This window comes from Camellia sinensis, chromosome 3 (genome assembly GCF_055761805.1).
Source record: "Camellia sinensis isolate YWXY chromosome 3, ASM5576180v1, whole genome shotgun sequence".
NCBI lineage: Eukaryota > Viridiplantae > Streptophyta > Magnoliopsida > Ericales > Theaceae > Camellia > Camellia sinensis.
This window is the reverse complement of record NC_138963.1, coordinates 21,099,372-21,119,208: the sequence shown is the minus strand read 5'-3', so window position 1 is coordinate 21,119,208 and position 19,837 is coordinate 21,099,372. Positions and strand designations below refer to the sequence as shown.

General features: G+C 36.2%; 1 long non-coding RNA gene across 1 annotated transcript; it reads right to left on the bottom strand.

Moving 5' to 3' along the window:
* Nucleotides 1–422: 422 nt before the first annotated feature.
* LOC145822375 (uncharacterized) lies at nt 423–19,756 on the bottom strand. Its single transcript, XR_014363540.1, has 3 exons — nt 19,533–19,756; nt 19,312–19,417; nt 423–678 (listed from the first exon to the last, which is right to left on the bottom strand). It is a non-coding gene; the product is annotated as an uncharacterized LOC145822375 (long non-coding RNA).
* Nucleotides 19,757–19,837: the final 81 nt, after the last annotated feature.

Below are 19,837 nucleotides of genomic sequence, written 5' to 3'. Positions count from 1 at the left end.
CCAGAGTAGGTTGGTTTGGCTTTGCTTGAACAAGTAAAAACCTTTGAGGAATGGTGAGAATGTGCACTAATTCACAATTCTCTTAATAGTCCACATGCAATGTATGTATAGATAAGGGTCTGTCTTCCCTCCAGTCCTCCAAGATCGAACTGGAGGGTCCTGTTAGATCCATGGAATTCATAACGGGTTTCGTTTTGATAATCTGAATCATTTAATGTGTACAACTCATCGAATACTATACACCTGTAAAAGTCATGTTGATTGGATATCAATATCTATATGATCAAATCAGTTTTGTATTAAAAATAAAAATGGATAGTAAAAAAATAAACAGTTGATAGAAATCTAATCTTATGAAATAGCTATCGGTATCTGTCACACCCCAAATTTTAATTATTCGGAAACATTACCAAAGCCTGTAATTTAGTTCCATTTTTTTTTTATTAACAAATATCCATTACCCTTGAGTAATAGAATCTCATAATAATACATGTTTTCTTTCTCTCAATGAATACAATAATAACAATAATTAATGCCAAACTTCTGCTGCGAAACTACAAATAAATAATTACAAACAACAGGATACATTATTCACTCCTTTCACATCTATGATGAAATTCTACATAAAAGATACATAGACTCAATAACTCTTCGACTAATCAATCCGAATTTCTCTTCCTGAAAAAGAATAAAACGACGAGGGGTGAGCATTGATGCCCAGTAAGAATCTCATAGTTCTACAACACTAGCTAACACATAGATAGAAATGATCATGCATGCAGGGTGATACCATATAGTAAGGTGACATTTTGAAAGTTCAAAATATTATACGAAAAGTATCTTTTTCTTAAAATTTTATTTGAACCTTTAAGAAAACTCCATGTCATATATGTAGTCTCTCATCATTAGCAAGCTATAAATTCTCTTTAATAATAAGTACACTTAAGAAAAAACATCATCTTAAATTTATTAACCCTATTCCAAATTACTCCTCATTTCATTTCCATTTTTGCCTTATACTATTTACAATTACTATACTCTATAACATCAAAATCTAAAGGATTAGAGTTTAAACATAACACAAGAATAACAAATCCCTTTTTAATTCAATTTCTCAATTATTTACAAAACAAAACTCATACTCTTCTCTTATAGTCACAAGCAATCCATTGAGTTCGTCACCACCAATCCTTAAGCCATTTGCCATTTCATTTTTCATTTTGCTTTCATGCCAAATTACGCATCAAGTTGTAATTTCACAAGTTCATCACATGTCACACATATTATTACCGACTCAATATGTTCCTCAACACTTTCCACCTTTAGCCGACTTGATACGGCGGGAAGTGGACTCCCGCCGTATCAAGTCGGCTAAAGGTGTCTAATATTTTTGACAATTCATTTATGGTGTCTAATATTTTTGAAAAGAAAAATTTTATTTAAGAAAAATTCTAAAACACAATCATTGTTGTATTGTAATTGTGCCACATTAGATGTTAATGTTATTTAAAATAATATATATATATATATATGAATTAAATATTATTAAAAAATTTAATTCAACAGTAATATCATGTCATTACCAATCTATTGTATTATTAACTATGTGAACTAATTTAAGAAGAAATATAAAATTATATCAGAATAAATAGTTACAGTTTTAATAATAAATATCAAAATTATGTAAATTTTTTTCTTTTTCTAGTTCCTCGTGTAAACTAATTTAAAAAATAAATTTTTCAAAATTTTCAAAAAAATTTTAAAAATTCAAAATAAGTCAAATAAATCACTATTTTTTGTTTAATTTTATTTTTCTTGGACATTTTTAAAATTTTTAATTTTATGATTCTTGTGTAGAATCTATAAACCTAAAACTTTTTTAAAAAATTAAACAAATTGTTAACTTAAAAAAAAAGATTAAAAAAGTAAGCCCCAAATGCACACTCATATTATTTTCATAATTGGTTAGGATTAAAAGTTCTTTCATAATAGGTTAGGATTAAAACTTTTTTAATTTTTTTGTTCTGTCTTTAACTAAACAAATTGTTAACTAAAACAAAAAGATTAAAAAAGTAAACCCCAAATGCACACTCGTATTACTTTCATAATTGGTTAGGATTAAAAGTTCTTTTTGCCAAATATGTTGGGTTGGCTTTAAATAAATGGTACAAATAAAATAACAAAAATTTATTCATCTCATAATTTGTCAAATAGTAAGTTGGTGAGTGACATATGACAAACTGATTATCAATCACAAACTCAAACATGGTTAGAAAGTTTATTATGTCAATTCAGATCGCAAGAGATTAGATCATTTGTCAAATAGTAAGTTGGTCAGTGACATATGACAAAGTCTCAGAGACTGAAGCCTCGTTTGGCAACATCACTTTTTAGTTTAAAAGTTAAAAAGTCACTAAAAAAATCAAAATGCCAACAACCTATGCAAAAAAGTCAAAGATTCTCTTTTCTCTATACTTTTTGCACATTTTTTTGTAAAAATCAAAAAGTCATCCCAAACATGCTAGTTTTTTTTTAAATCATATTTTAGCCAAAAAGTTACTAAAAAGCCTGTTCCCAAACGAGGCATGAGTATCAATCACAAACGCAAACAATTGATCAGAAAATCTACTATGCCAATTCAGATCTCAAGAGATTAGATCATTTGTCAAATAGTAAGTTGGTCAGTGACATATGACAAAGTCTCAGAGACTGATTATCAATCATAAACTCAAACAATTGATCAGAAAATCTACTATGCCAATTCAAATCTCAAGAGATTAGATCATTTATCAAATAGTAAGTTGCTGAGTGACATGTGACAAAGTCTCAGAGACTGATTATCAATCATAAACTCAAACAATTGATCAGAAAATCTACTATGCCAATTCAAATCTCAAGAGATTAGATCATTTATCAAATAGTAAGTTGGTGAGTGACATCTAACAAAGTCTCAGAGACTGATTATCAATCATAAACTCAACAATTGATCATAAAATCTACTATGCCAATTCAAATCTCAAGAGGTTAGATCAAGTGTCAATTCAGATATGAACGATGAGATTCGATTTTTAAAATTAATCAAACTGTGCACATACTTAGCCTGAAGGAACACCCGATTACAAATATAGACCACAACATATAGTTGGGTTATTAAAATAGTTTACTACTTATTAGTAATTTATTTTTTAAATGTACACTAATTAATTGAAACCCAATTTCATGTTGGGTTTATTACGCTTCCTACCCTTAAATTATCATCAAATTATCTATTTAGCCCCTGAACTATCAATTGAATCTATTTAGTTCTTAAAATATATAATTACTCTTATCTTTATAAAGACAGAATAAAAAATTAAGATTTTTTCAAAATAAAATTTTAACTAAATAGGGTGTTTTATTAATTTATAATATTTATAGACTTGTATTTTATTTTTATAATCATTTTAAAGACTAAATAAATTTTAATTAAATATTTTAAAATTTTAATAAATTCAATAAATAATTTAAGAACTAAATAAATTATTCCAAAACTAAATAAATAATTTGATGATAGTTAATATACAAAGTGTAATAAACCCTTTCATATTTGTTGAGCCAAACAGTCATTCTACCTATCAACCTGCCATACACTTTATTTCTTGAAAATTGTTGAACTATCTATCAACCTGCCATACACATGCATCTCATTTAATGTTTAGGATTGACAATTCAATTTTTTATTATTTGTAACGCCCTCAAAATAATAACAATAAACCCATCAGGTAAGACATGCATTTACATTTAAACTAACTGCATTCCTTTCATTCATTAGAATTCCAAGACATAAGTATTACATGTTAACATCAAAACAAAATGCCCTACGGGCTTACAGCTTTCCAAGTTAACACTTGGTTACAACAAAGAGTTCTAACTCGTTTACACATTAAGCCCTTGGCTTGAAATTACATGTAATACATCAAAAGTAAAACGACAAAACTATGTCCGCCACTAGCCTCCCAGCTATGTCCTTGGAGGTGGCATGCTTCCTGCACCTGAAAATGATATTCCCATATAGGGTGAGCCACAGCCCAGTAGAAATACACTAAACCAACCATGGACAATGACTAAAACATTAGCAATTGATAGTTGGTCAACACTGATACAATCACATAAATTACATATTTATGTCAACGACTTACAAGTCCCAATTACTTTTCATTTTCCCTTTTTCAACAGATAAGCATGCTAGCTCTATCATCATTTCCACAGATATGTATAAAAACTATATCTCACATTCAGATAAGCATAAAAGCTATATCCACATTCTCAACAGATATGTATATCAACAATATCCACAGATAAGCATACAAGCTGTATCCACACTCTACAACAGATATGTATATCAACAATATCCACAGATAAGCATACAAGCTGTATCCACACTTCACTTCACAAAGATAAGCATATGAGCTCTATCTTCACTTCTCTAGACAAGCATATGAGCTCTGTCTACGGAGTACATCCCCTATCTCCTCCAAATACCTATCCGGTTTAGAGGTCCATCCCCTATCTTCCCCTAAACCGCGGAGTACATCCCCTATCTCCTCCTCTACACATAACGTATATAAACACATTGGTTCTATATACAATCACACAATACAAACAATTAATGTATTCTAGCAACTGTCAAGTTCCATAACACATTCCATTGATTAGTTTCAGTTTGCCTAATCAACATACATTGTCTACAACAATCACGACTATCCTCCACCGATAGCCCAAGCAGTTATTTCTAAAACAGAAAATAAATGCACAAATGGATATTCAATCAACATTTCATTTCCTCATTTCTCATCAATTAATTATCCCAATTAATTAAACACTGCAATTAGACCATCTTCCATAATTACCATTTCAACCCTTAGGTTCCATTTTCTTCAATGATTCAGCAATCATTCCATTTTTTCATGCTAAACATGCATCTAGGTTTATTATGAATAAAACCCCAACTTTTGTAAAATTACACAAAAGTCCCAACCTTTCACAAAATTACCAAACCAAGCCCAACATCTCAAAATACCAAAATTTAAAGACAAAACCCATAGAGAGGAGTAGGATATCCCTACCTCAAACTCGGAGTCCCAAAGGAGAAGACGACAAAACCCAACGTGCTCCAAAACCCGAGATTTTCAGATTAAAATGAAGCCCTCGACGATCAACAACCTTTTTGTAAAGGCCAAAGGTGAGTAAATCACTCCTACTAGATCAAAACCTAGAGAGAAGGTAGAGTCTAGAGTGAGAGGCTCAACAATGGTGATTTTGGAAAAGTAAGAGAGAGAAGAGAAAGTGAAAAAGTGATTTGAAAAGTCACAATTTCGGGATTTAAACCCAGTCTTCCGCTCGAGCGTAAAACACCCCGCTCGAGCGGCCACTCACAGACTTCCGCTCGAGCGGCCAACCTCCCGCTCGAGCGCAGAATGCTCTCGCCCAGCACTTTTGCAGAACCAGGACTCCGCTCGAGCTCCCAACCCTACGCTCGAGCGTACAACACTGCACAACAAGATACTGGATGGACGTAATCTACGCTCGAGCGCCAACACCTCCGCTCGAGCGTACAGGCCAAAAATCTGGGCAACTAGTTTTGGTTTCTAAACTCAACCAACCTGTAACAAACCCGCTCAACACATCCTATAACTCAAATACAACGTAAGAAAGGATGTAAACAAGATAATAAACAACTACCAACATCCACGGACACATGTCCGGATCACTATACAACAAGGGTAAATCCGGGATCGCTATATTATTTATTTGCTTCATTTGCTTATGTGAGTGGACAAAAATTCAAAGAATACGTACAAATTTATTTTTTTATTATTAATGGCCATTGCAAATCCAAAAAACACTTTGAGTTTCTACATTTTTTTTTCTTTATAATTGTCTTGGACACTGATACAATCATTCTCTCTAGGAACTTGGTCATTTTCTCTCCCATCAACACCAACGCCAACGCCAACTCTATATGATGGAGGCAAAGCAAAGCAACAAACGCAGAAGAAGAGCACCAAAAAAATGCTCAAGAGTTTGCAAACGAATGCAGAAGAAGTGCACCAAAAAAAACTCAAGAGTTTGCATACTCATATATTCCTATCTGCAGAGCATATATTCATCTGTAACAAAGGTATGATATCCTTCCAAACACTTCCAGATTTTCCATTTCTTTTACAGAAATATTTTTTTTGTAATAATCTTCCAGATTTTCCATTTCATTTACATAAATATTTTTTTTGTAATAATGTGTTGTATGTTAACAGATTTTTCATGGATCCCCATAGTCAAAACATGGACTCTGAAGATGAAGTTGAAGAACCAAGTGCAACTCCACTTTGGAAATATGTTACAAAAGTTCCTGGTGAAGCATCTAGTGCCAAACCTGGAGGAGGTGGATCAATGAAATTCATTTGCAATTTTGGTTGCAAAACAGAGGCATATACTGGTTCTTATTCACGAGTTCGACAACACTTAATTGGAAAATTACCAGGCCAAAGATATCAAGGGATAGGAGTATGTCCAAAGCTGAGCCAGGCTGAGAAGGAATTACTAAAGGAAGAAGAGTTGGCTGCGCAAAGAATTTTTGGTGGAAATTGTAAGTCTAGAAAAATTCCCATGCCTTCAAAGACACAGCAACCATCTCAGACCACTGGAAAATCTTCAGTCAAGGATTCAGTTGACAAAATGTTTCAAATAGCTAGTAGAGAAGAAGTTGATCAGAAGATTGCAAGATTCATTTACGGCAATGGCATTGCTTTCAATGTTGTGAGGTCACCATTATGGGCAGATATGGTCTCTTCTATTCTCAATACACCAAAAGGGTACAAATCCCCCAACTATGAGAAAGTTAGGACTGCTCTTTTGGACAAAGAACATAAGAAGGTGCAACAATATCTCACTCCCTTGATGCAGGATTGGAGCACTCATGGGGTCTCTATTATTTCTGATGGTTGGTCTAATTTAATAAACCAACCTCTTATTAACATCATGGCTATCTTTGGAGGTAAAGCTATTTTTATAAATGGGCATGATGTTTCTTCCATAGAAAAGACTGGGGCTAATATTGCTGAGTTGCTCTTGAAGGCCATTGATTATGTTGGCCCTTCTAATGTGGTCCAAGTTGTGACAGATAATGCTTCCAATTGCAAGGTTGCAGGTACAATAATTCAGCGGAAGCATGCCCATATTTTTTGGTCTGGTTGTATGGCTCATACGTTAAATCTGTTGATGAAGGATATAGCTAAAAGTGAGTATTCATTGCTGTCCTTTGTTGATGAGTCTTACAAAAAAGGCAAGGCAATTGTTAAATACATCAAAAATCACTCCTCTTGTCAATACTTGTTCAAGACCTTTTCAGCATTGGAGCTTCTCAAAGCAAAAAAAACCAAGTTTGGCCATAATTTTATTGTATTGCAAAGACTTGTTAAAGTGAGACCATCATTAATGTCTATGGCTCTAAGCAAGCAATTGGATAACTTGAGGAGGAGTTCATCCTCACCAGAGCAACATGACATTGTCCAACAAACAATTATGGATGATGACTTTTGGAAAAAAATCAAAACAAGTCCTCAAGTTTACAAAGCATATATATAAGATGCTTCGTTTTTCTGATTCTGATAAAGCAGTTATTGGGGAGATTTATGAGCAAATGGATACAATGTTGGGAAATATCAAAGACTCTCTTTCTGATGATCTTACAATCTATGATTTGGTTCAACAATATGTGGTGGCAAGATGGGATAAAATGAATATTCCTCTACATTGCCTTGCATATGTTCTTGTTCCTAAGTACTACACAAATTCTTGGCTTTCACAGCCAGCTCCTGGTGGTGTGAGTAGGAAAAAGCCTCGTTTTGATAAAGAGGTGCAAACAGGATATCTTCAAGCAATTGAAAAAATGGTTGTTGACCAAAATGAAGCTTCTTTGATATGCCATCAAATTAGCGATTTTGTGAGTAACAAAGGTGTTTTTGCACAACCCCAAGCTGTGAAAGATAGAGCAACCATGACTGCATTATCATGTTGGCATATGTATGGTGGGGCTGCTCCTGAATTGTTCTCATTGGCAATAAAAGTTTTGTCTCAAAGTGTGAACACTTCTTGTGCTGAGAGATGTTGGAGTACCTATTCCTACATTCACAATGTGAAAAGGAACAAGTTGAATGTGGATCGTGCTGAAAAATTAGTTTTTGTGCACTACAATCATAGGTTATTCTTTTCTTCTTTGTTTTATTTGTATTATCTATTATGTTTTAGTTTTTGTATTTTTTTTTTCTTATTATAGTATAATATTTGTTCTTCTTTTGTCAACAAATTATAGGTTGTTGACAAGATATAGGGATGATTATGAGGACTTTAATAATTGGGATGCCTATCCAGAAGATGCCAACATTGAGAAGGATTTCACTACAATAGAACAAAGGGATAATGTGTCTCTCTCAGATAATGAAGAGGATGCTGAAAACAACTTTGATGATGTTGGTGTTCCAAGCCTAGCTTTAACTGTTACTGCATCTCCATCTTGCCCACCTCCAACTCCAACTATTCAAGAGTCTTCTTCAATGGAGAAGATAGAGAGAGCACAGAGGAGGCTTGAAAAGGCAAGGGGTAAAAAGCAAAAGAAATGAAGGATTTGGTGCACTTTGGAGAAAGAATGAATCAAAAACTGTCTTGTTTGTTTTCTTTTTCTTTTTTATCTTTGTTTTTGGCAGCAACTCTACTTTTGTGGATTGGTGAACTTTTGTTGTTTTGTTGGATTTTTGTTTTTTTGTGGTGATGCTTAATTTTTTTGCCCAACCTTAATGATATGTTTTGTCTATCTAATGGGAATTTATAAAATATTTGTCAATTTATTTATTAAAAAAAATATATACATTTATGTCAATTAAAAAAATACATATAGATGAATTAAAAATATAATTAATAAAAATAATATGTAAGCGCTCCTAATTTACGACTCCTTTAAGTGGTCACGTTCCTCCGCTCCCGCTCTCGCCCCCGCTCCCGCTTCGTGCAACTAATAGGGAGGAAGAGAAAGTCAAAAGATGACATACAATAATCCTAGAGACCTTAAAAAGGTTGTATGAACCCTTTTCTAACAATAAAAACTCAAAAAAGAAAGCCAAATATCGATGTTAAAATGCAATGTATAAAATTGATTGAATATATTGATATATACTGTCTATTACAAATGGTTCCTTATATAGATGTAGGTGTAGTGGGTTAGGTTTAGTGGAGTAGGTGAGGTGGTAGTGGTGTAGTGGGTTAGGTTTAGTGGAGTAGGTGAGGTGGTAGTGGTGGTAGGTTTATTGATAAATTTTAACGGCCCCCCGCAAACTCAAGGAGGATAGAAACTAACCAACTTGAGTTTGGAGAGAGGAACAAAACAAGAAAATACATAAAAATAAAAGAGGATAAGAGACACTGTATGGTCGTGTCAGACCATTGGTGAAGACACTGGATGGTGGTGTCATAACGTTGTAGAGGACACTGTATGGGGGTGTCATAACCATGTAGAGGACACTGTATGGTGTTGTCATAACGGTGTAGAGGACACTGGATGGCGGTGTCAGACCGATGTAGAAGACAGTTTATGGGGTCATGTCGGACCATTGTAGCAGACAATGTTGTGATAGTTGTTGTGACAGTTTACGGAGTCTTGCTGGACCCTTGTAGAAACTAACCGAAATCAATGTCGGGACAGTTTACAGAGTCTTGTCGGACCCATGAAGGAGCTAACCGGAATCAATGTCGGGACAGTTTACAGAGTCTTGTCGGACCCTTGAAGGAGCTAACCGGAATCAATGTCGGGACAGTTTACAGAGTCTTGTCGGACCCTTAAAAAATACACTGTATGATGGTGTATATAGGCTGCCCAAATATATATATATATGGATATATATAGTGAGCCCTCAAAAGTCGCGCCCTCAAAAGGCGCGCCCACTTCATCAAAAGGCGTGCCCGACAGAAAGCGTCGAGCCATCAAAAGGTGAGCCGGAGACGCGGCGAGGCACGTGAACGACAGAGTGGCGTGTCGGCCGCGTCGTCAGTGTCGATATAAACCAATGCGGAGGCTGTGCTTGAGGCAGAAGTGAAGACAAAAAAACCTGGGAAAAAACTTCTGAAAAACTATTCATTTTCTGAGAGAGATATTCGTTTTTCTGGGAGATTGCCTCTAAGAGCTGCAAATCTTGAAACACTCCCCTTCCGAACATTATCAGTCTGAAATTGCTATTTCGCTGAAACACTCAGCAACCCAAAAAAACATGGTCTCTTCTTCCCGTTCAGCTACCCAGAATATGGCCTCTTCATCCCGTGGTCTACTCACTCTCTTTCCCGACCTCAATGAGTCAACAAGAGAGATAACTGGTGCGGAGGCCCGTGAACCTCAACCAAGTGCCCCGGAGTTTGCTCCGTTGAACTTTCCTATGCGGTCTGTGGAGCAAAGAATGGCAGTGCAGTCGGATGTTGAAGCCAATCAGTATACATTGAAGTCATGTGTGGAGACCATGACTGCGGTGACAAACTTGTCAAACCGGCTGCAGAGTAGGACAAATGAGGTGCAGCAGTTAAACTCCCAGCTAGCTCTGCTCCAACGCATGTATAAGGATGCGCGAGCAGAGATAAGTGTGCTAAAGGCGGAAAATAAGGAGCTGAAGCGGAAGGCCACCGTGATGTTCCGTTTTGGAGGTCCGCCATATGCTGCAGTGGAGGAGTATGGGGGAGTGAACGTGCTCGGCGGCGTGGAAAACACGGAGGCAGCACCGTCAAGGGCCGTCCAGGATGGAGGCAAAAAGAAGAGACCGGCGGCAGAGTAGATAAGAAAAAAAATCCCGCCTGTGAATGTGTTTTTTTTTTTTTTTTTTTTTGGTTTGTGTAAAAGTGTGATCGGGGTGGATCCCTGACATGAATAAAATGAGTTTGGTGTGCAGTTCGTCTTCTGCCTGTTTTTTTTTTTTTTTTGTGGTTTAAGAGAAAAAAAAAAAGAAAGAAATAATAAGAATATATGGGAAATCAAAACGAGAGAGTGAGGGAAAAAGGAGATTGGTTCACGTGGGTATGTGAAAGAGATTAAAAGTGGTTTTGAAATCAAACAGAGGAGATTGGGAAATAAAAAAAAAAGTGGTTCACGTGATTGTTTTTTTTGTTTTTTTTTTTTTGTTTTTTTTTTGTTTTGAAAAGAATTTTTTGTTTTTTTTTTTTGTTTTGAAAAGAAAAAGGGAAGAGAAAATAAAATAAATAAAGGTAAAGTGGGGTACAAAAGGTAAAGGAAAGGTGTTGAGGGCGGTGGAGGAATGTTCAAAAAGAAAAGATAAAAAATAAAAAAAAAAACGATTTAAAAAACCAGTGTGTGAATCTGTGAGGTAAGATTATATATTATAATAGAGTATAATGGCAACAACTTTATCAAAAAGCCACCCTCATGGCTACTCAAAGCACGTGATTATTATATATTAAAGAGAATAAAAAAAAATAGTATAATAAACATATTAAAATAAAAGAAAGTGCTCTGAATTATTATAATAAACATATTATAGGCTGCCAGGAGAGTCTGCCTCATGCTTCTAAAGCTGATACAGGAACCGAAACAGACCTTCCAGCTTCAAGATCCGTTATTGCACTCTGGTCCGGCTACGATGATGTGGGTCCATGAAGAGAGAGTGTGAGATCATGTTGTGGCTCTGGAGAAGTGGTGGAGAGAGAGAGAACGTTGGAGGCAGAGAGGAGATCGTTGCCGACGAGGAGGTAGAGTACGCCTTCGACGAAGCAACCGTTCTTGCCGAGGACTGCGAGGGCGAAGCGGCGGCGCTAGAAGTCGTAGAAGATGCGGTGGTGGTGGAGATGATGGATTGGTTGCTGCGAAGAAGATGAGTCGCAGATCTATTGAAATCCGCAGGAGCCGAATCAAAAAAAAAAAGAATAAGAGTTTCTGGTATGTGTTGAAAAACTCCAGCAGGCAGCGAAGGCAAGGTTGCCGGCCAGCTGCCTGCCGGAAAGAAAGGAGTATAGGCCTAAATCTTATAGCTCTGATACCATGTTAAAATGCAATGTATAAAATTGATTGAATATATTGATATATACTGTCTATTACAAATGGTTCCTTATATAGATGTAGGTGTAGTGGGTTAGGTTTAGTGGAGTAGGTGAGGTGGTAGTGGTGTAGTGGGTTAGGTTTAGTGGAGTAGGTGAGGTGGTAGTGGTGGTAGGTTTATTGATAAATTTTAACAATCGATTTTAGTGAATTGAATTGATTCACGATTTATCGATTCGATTCACCGATTTACCTACGATTCATAACTATTTGCAATTCACACAACCTGTTCGAATCGATTACCTACTGAATCGAATCGAATCGTACGATTCGAATAACAGAGCTTGTGACAATAAACGAAATGTAATTTGGACCTATAGGTAGAGAGTTAGAGCCAAATACGCCCTAAACTTAGTCGAAAAAGAGCTTTTTGGGGGGCGAAAATTCATAACAGCCCCCCAACCACCGTGTGCCTCTCACGGACAGTTTCCCCATGAAAAATAGGACGTGTGACAACTGACGGAATGTAATAAAGACTCGTAGGTAGGGAGTTAGAGCCGAAAACGCCCTAAACTTAGTCGAAAAAGGGCATTTCGGGGACGCAAATTCATTACAGCCCCCGAATTACCATATGGCTCACATGAACAGTTTTCCCATGACAAATAGGACTTGTAACAATTGACGGAATGTAATCCAGACCCGTAGATTGGGAGTTAGAGCCGAATACGCCTTAAACTTACTCGAAAAAGGGCATTTCGGGTCGAAAATTCAAAACAGCCCCAGAACCACCATGTGGCTCTCACGGACAATTTCTCCATGACAAATAGGATTTGTGACAACTAACGGAATGTAATCCGAACCTGTAGATTGGGAGTTAGAGCCGAATACGCCTTAAACTTACTCGAAAAAGGGCGTTTTGGAGGCGAAAATTCAAAACAGCCCCCGAACCACCGTTTGTATCTCATGGACAGCTTCTCCATGACAAACAGGACTTGTGACAACTGACAGAATGTAATTCGGACCCGTAGGTAGGGAGTTAGAGCCGAATACGCCCTAAACTTAGTCTCAAAAGAGCTTTCCGAGGGCTAAAATTCATGGCAGGCCCCGAACCACCCTGTGCTTCTCGCGAACAGTTTCCCCATGACAAATAGTACTTTTGACAACTGACGGAATGTAATCCGGACCGGTAGGTTGGGAGTTAGAGCCGCATACGTCTTAAACTTCTTGAAAAAGGGCGTTTCGGGGGCGAAAATTCAAAATAGCCCCCGAACCACCATGTGACTCTCACGGACAGCTTCCCCATGACAAATTGAACTTTTGACAACTGACGGAATGTAATCTGGACCCGTAGGTAGGGAGTTAGAGTTGAATATGCCCTAAACTTAGTCGAAAAAGAGCGCTTCAGAGGTAAAAATTCAAAACAGTCCCCGAACCACCGTGTGGCTCACACGGACAGTTTCCCCATAACAAATAGGACTTGTGACAAATGACGGAATGTAATCCAGACCCGTAGGTTTGGAGTTAAAGCCGAATACGCCTTAAACTTACTCAAAAAATGGCATTTCGGGGCGAAAATTCAAAACAGCCTCCGAACCACCGTGTGGCTCTCACAGACTGCTTCCCCATGACAATTACGACCTGTGACAACTGACGGGATGTAATTAGGACCTGTAGGTTGGGAGTTAGAGCCGAATACGCCTTAAACTTACTCGAAAAACGGCGTTTCGGGGGCGAAAATTCAAAACAGCCCCCGAACCACCGTTTGACTCTCACAGACTGCTTCCCCATGACAATTACGACCTGTGACAACTGACGGAATGTAATTAGGACCCGTAGGCTTGGAGTTTGAGTCGAAAACGCCTTATACTTTGTCGAAAAACTCGCAACACTTAGTTTAAAGAACGACAACTTTATAAAAATAACATCTACATATTCTAATAATTGCCTTTATATATTTATAGGACGAAGAAATTGCATATTAGATTGTTTGTGCAGTTGGTTGGAATAAATATTGTATGATACATATATATATATATACTTTCTTTTATTTCCAAGAAGACATTTCTCGAATGTTCTACCTTAAATGCATGTTAGAACATGTTCCCTATGGCTAACTGAATTGATATTTTGTAACCAATTCTAATGTTTTGTTTTTTGTTTTTTGTTTTTTTTTAGATGGCTTTGTTGCGTGGACTTGTGGATAATCCATTTTGGTGTACAGAGAAGAATTTTCACTTTTGTATAGAACTAATATAATACTTTTGTCGTTCTCAGCTTATGTGTAGTTCACTATTACTGATACAGAAAACTTTTGGCAATCAACAAATAATGACTGTCGTGGTATATAAATCACCTTTTGTCGTGGTACATATATGATTATTTGTCGGTGTACATATATGACCTTTTGTCATAGTCTATAGAAAAACTTTTGTCGTGGTACATATATATGACCATTTGTCAGCGTATATATATGACATTTTGTCATGGTCTATAGAAAAACTTTTGTCGTGATACATATATCACCTTTTGTCATAGTATAGATTACGATGGTAATTTGTACCACGCCAAATGATAATTTCGCTTGGTAGTAAAGGTATTTTTTTGTATACCGGCTTTAATTTTTGTATGATATATTTTATATGGAATTATTATTTTAGTTTAGACAATAGTTGGTTTGTATGGACTTTGACATTTAAAGTTATTTATTTTTTGTATATGGATGCAGATTGTGGAATGATTGATAGTATGTATCATTTTGTTCATATACGTATTACAGGTTGCATGGAATATAGACAGGTTGTGAAGAAATTATAATTTTTCGATAAAACATAATATCATGTTTTTGGCGACTAAACAATTAGTAGCTAAAAAGAAATTGGGAAAATAGTTTGGGCGGCTAAAAATTTTGTAGCAAAAAAAAAAAAATAGACATTCAGCAACTAAAAGTTTTGTAGCCAAAAGAAAATCAAACATTTGGCGACTAAAATATTTCGTAGCTAAAAACAAAAGCTAAAGAATAAAAACACTTTTACCAACTAAAAATTTAGCAGCCAAAAATGTGTAACTTTAGGCGATCAAATATTTAGTAGCCAAAATAAAACTCTTTGCCGACTAAAATTTTAATAGCCAAAAACGTGGGATTTTAGACGACCAAATATTTAGTAGCCAAAACAAGAACTCTTTGCTGACTAAAATTTTAGTAGCCAAAAATGTGGGACTTTAGGAGACTAAATTTTTAGTAGCCAAAACAAGAACTCTTTGCCGACTAAAATTTTAGTAGCTAAAAATGTGGGACTTTAGGCGACTAAAAGTTTGATCGCCGAAAATGTACAAATTTAATTTAATGTCCAACCTTTTGGCGACTAAAAATTTAGTCGAAATTGTATACATTTGGTGAGTAAAATAATTTTAGTCGCTTATTACCTTTACTGACAATTCTTCGACGACTACTTCTGCGACCAAATAATTTAGTTGCTAAAACCCTTCGGCAACTAAAAATTAACTTTTGGCGACTAAAATTTTAGTCGTCAAAAATGAAAATTCTTGTAGTGATGCAACCAATGATGTAGAGGTGCATGATGGATTTCCAGAAGAAGAGGGAGTTGAGCAGGGGAGCCACAACCCCCTCTGCCAGAGACTATTGGTGTACAGTTACGAAGATTAACAAGAGAGCCTAAACTGTTGTCAAAATACCCTACTTCTGAGTATATTTTGCTTACTGATGAGAGGGAGCCAGAAAGTTTTCTAGAAGCTCAGATTCTTAAGGAGAAGAGTAGCTGGCAGTAAACTATGTAAGAAGAGATGCAGTCCTTGCAGAAAAATCAGACTTGTGATTTGGTAAAACTTCCTCAGGGTTGAAAAGCATTGAAGAACAAATGGGTGTTCAAGTTGAAGAAAGATGGCAGCAGAAAGCTAGTCAAATACAAGGCTTGATTGGTTGTCAAAGGTTTTGGGTCGAAAAAAGGTATTGATTTTGATGATATCTTCTCGCCAGTTATGAAAATGACATCCATTTGAGTAGTTTTGGGACTAGCAGCTAGTTTGAATTTGGAACTTGAACAAATGAATGTGAATACGACATTTCTCCATGGTAATTTGAAGAAAGAAATTTACATAGAGCAACCAGAAGGCTTTGAAGTAAAAGGGAAATAAAACTTAGTCTGCAGATTAAAGAAGAGTCTCTAAAGCCTCAAACAAGCGCTGAGACAGTGGTACAAGAAGTTTGCTCATTCATGGTGGGTAATGAGTACAAGAGAACCGCTGCAGACCAGTGTGTATATGTCGAGAAATTTCCCTGAGGAAATTTCATCACTCCTATGTTGACATGCTGATTATTGGACAGGATGCCACAACAATCAAATCACTGAAGAATGAGTTATCACAGTCCTTTGACATGAAGGACCTAGGCCCTACACAGCAAATTTTGGGTATGAAAATTATATGTGATAGGAAAGCCAAGAAGTTGTGGTTGTCATAGGAGAAGTATGTTGAATGGGTGCTTGAGAAGTTTAACATGAAAGATGCCAAGCCAGTCAGTACTCCACTAGCTAATCATTTCAAGCTGAGCAAGAGTTCTTGTCCCTCATCTACAAAAGAAAGAGAAGAGATGGAGGCAATTCTTTATTCTTCTGTAGTAGGGAGTTTAATGTATGCAATGGTATCTACCCCGACCAGATATTGCTCATACTGTTGGAGTTGTGAGCAGATTTCTTTCCAATCCAGGAAAAGAGCATTGGGAAGCAGTCAAGTGGATTCTGAGGTACCTTAAGGGTACATCTAAAATGTGTTTGTGCTTTGGAGGAGCTAAACCAGTCTTGGAAGGCTATACTGTTTCAGATATGGCAAACGATCTTGATGGTAGAAAATCTACATCAGGGATTTCTGTTCACTTTCGCAAAGGGTGCTGCGTCTTGGCAGTCCAAGCTGCAAAAATGTGTTGTTTTATCTACAACCGAGGCAGAGTATATTGCCGTAGCGGAAGCTAAGAAAGAGATGTGGTTAAAGCGGTTTCTTCAAGAATTGGGACTAAAGCAAGAAAAGTTCACGATACATTATGATAGCCAGAGTACCATAGACCTGAGCAAGAATTCTATGTACCATTCTCGCATGAAGCACATTGACATTCAGTATCATTGGATATGCAAAGTGATGAAGAAATAGTTATTGGAACTTGTCAAGATCCATACAAATAAGAATCCAGCTGACATGCTTACAAAGGTGGTCTCGAGAGGCAAACTCGAAGTATGCAAGGACATTACTGGGATGGACTTCTAGTAAGGAGCCCACTTCCCATAGGTGTGGAAGGGGAGAATTGTTGAGTATCCACACCAATGTGAACTTGGCTATGGAAGTCAAGTATAGAGGCTATAAATATAGTTTTTTTAAAGATTTTCAAACTTAGGGTGGTTGTGTAGTAAGCTTGCCATTTAATCTTTTATAGTTGGTTGTTGGCAAGTAGAGGTTGGCAAGCAGAGGCTCTCCCGTTTGTGTATAAATTGAGAAGAGCTGTGAGCTGAGAGATATCATAAAGTGAAGAAAAAGAGAGAGTTGTGAGAAGTGTATCAAAGCTCTGAGTTGAGTAAAGAAAGTGAGAAACTCCTCCTACTCTGTTTTGTATTTTTTGCTCTGTTATAGTGCATTCTCTCTTTCTCCCGTGGACGTAGGCATTGGGCCGAACCACATAAATATTTGTGTCTCATTTGTGTGTGTGATTGCTTGTTGATCATTTAGTGAGTGTGTTTAATCCTAACAAATATGATGTGAACTCTAGAAATTATCAAAAATCTCTAAAATAGTCACATCACTACGACTTCTATGAATTTGATGTGTCTCAATGCCAGTGAGGTTTTTTTTTTAATATTAAATTAGTATTAATTTTTATTAATTTTGATTGTTTATAATTGTAATATTAATCTACATAGTAAATAAAAATACATTAAAAAATAAATAAAAATTTATTGTTGTGTCCCTGTCCCCATTGTTTTGAAATTATTGTATCCCGTGTCCATGTTTGTGCCTCTTAGGCACTTGCCATTCCGCAAAAAAGTGGGAGAAAGGCTGCCTTGTCATCGCTTACCTAGGTGTTAGATGATTTCCATAATAGGAGAAGAGAGGGGGACAAATCCATCTTGCTGTGCTCAATCTGAGATCTCTTGGCAGCACAAATGACCTTCCTTCACATCCCAGATGGAAGCATCATTACCATTATCCATCTCCCCAAAACAGTGTAACAATTTTGGAGGAAGTACTCAACTCTAGGTTTTTCAGTTTTCTTTTCTAGAAGTCTTGATGAATGTAAATTGAAAGTTTATGTATTTCTTCGTTTCATTGTTTAAAACAGACGTATTCTATCAAACACACTAAGGGAAAATGAAATGGTTAAAATGATAAAATTAAAAATAAAAATCAGCCTTGGCAGCATGTAAAATATTAATGGGGTTAGAAATTGTAGCACAACAACAATTGTCCAAATTTGCAAACCATTCGGGTAAACATTGTTGCAGAACATTTTTCCTTATAGATAGGGTGAGTGAATACTTATCAATGCTACAGACCCTACTCAAGGAAAGGAAGAAACAAAGGAGATCCAAACCCAGATGTTAAGAGATATCAGGCAGTGATGTTGGCAGTTTATTTAGTTGGGACAGTTACAATCATTCTATTCATCAACATTTTTAAAAATCCCTTTCAGTATTACATTCTGTTTTACAAAAATAACTCAAGATTGATAATGAAAACCCGTTAATGGACGGAAAAAAAAAAAAGGTCTCTACTCTAGAAAAATGCCGGAACTAGCTTCCATCCTAGTTCAAAACTTCATTTCCACATACCATCTACTCATTCAAATCCATTTTTAATCCTAAAGTGGTTTACTCTTTGTTCAACATCTACCATCAAATCCAGTTAGTGACTACATAAAAGAGGCATCTTTTCTTTCCCACTGTGCACAAAACAATGTCTGATGGCGCACCAAACACAATCCGTATACGGCAACCTCAAATTGTATTGACTTTGATGCGTAACATTGACTTTGAAAAACTAGTTTCCAAATGTAGACAAAATCAAATACCCAACAAAAAAAATATATGCATCACAAGTCAAATTCAATCATTTCCCCCAATAGAATGCATCTAATAAATCTACATAACCTAAAAATAAATTTTAAAAAAATAATAAATTTCCCAAAGCAAGCTATTATGAAATGTTAACAAGATCTTCACAAAAAAATTGAGAAAAATAGAGAAACTTACCGCTGTCGCCGATCAAGAGGAGTTTTATAAGGTAATCGTAATCGGCTCGAGCTCTAACAGGTGGAGCGGCCATTTTTCGAAGAAGAAACCGTAGAAACAGGTCCTTCTACGACAATATGCAATGAAAAATACACCAAAAAAACTCAAAATCAAAATGTGAAATCCAAAATGAGTATACGCATAGGTGTGTAAAAGTGAATTGGCGATGTATATTTATGTACCAGATCGGAGATTTTGCTCTCTCTCCCTCTCTCTCTTTGTATTGTGTGTGTTTGCGCGCGCGCTGATAATTGGGGAAGAGATAAAACAGGAGGAAGAGTTTCTGGGACGTCTGCACGGGTCGGCCGTTGAAAAAATATTTTTTTTAGTGAGAGAAAGGCTTTGAAGAGAGAGAGAGAGCGAGAGGGTTAGGATACGGGCGAGTCCAGATTAAGTGTTTGTAACGAGTGTGTTTGATCCGTTGGATTATAATGTTTTGTTTGAGTTTTTTGAATTAAATTTTTTGAAAATTAAGTTTTTTGGTTTT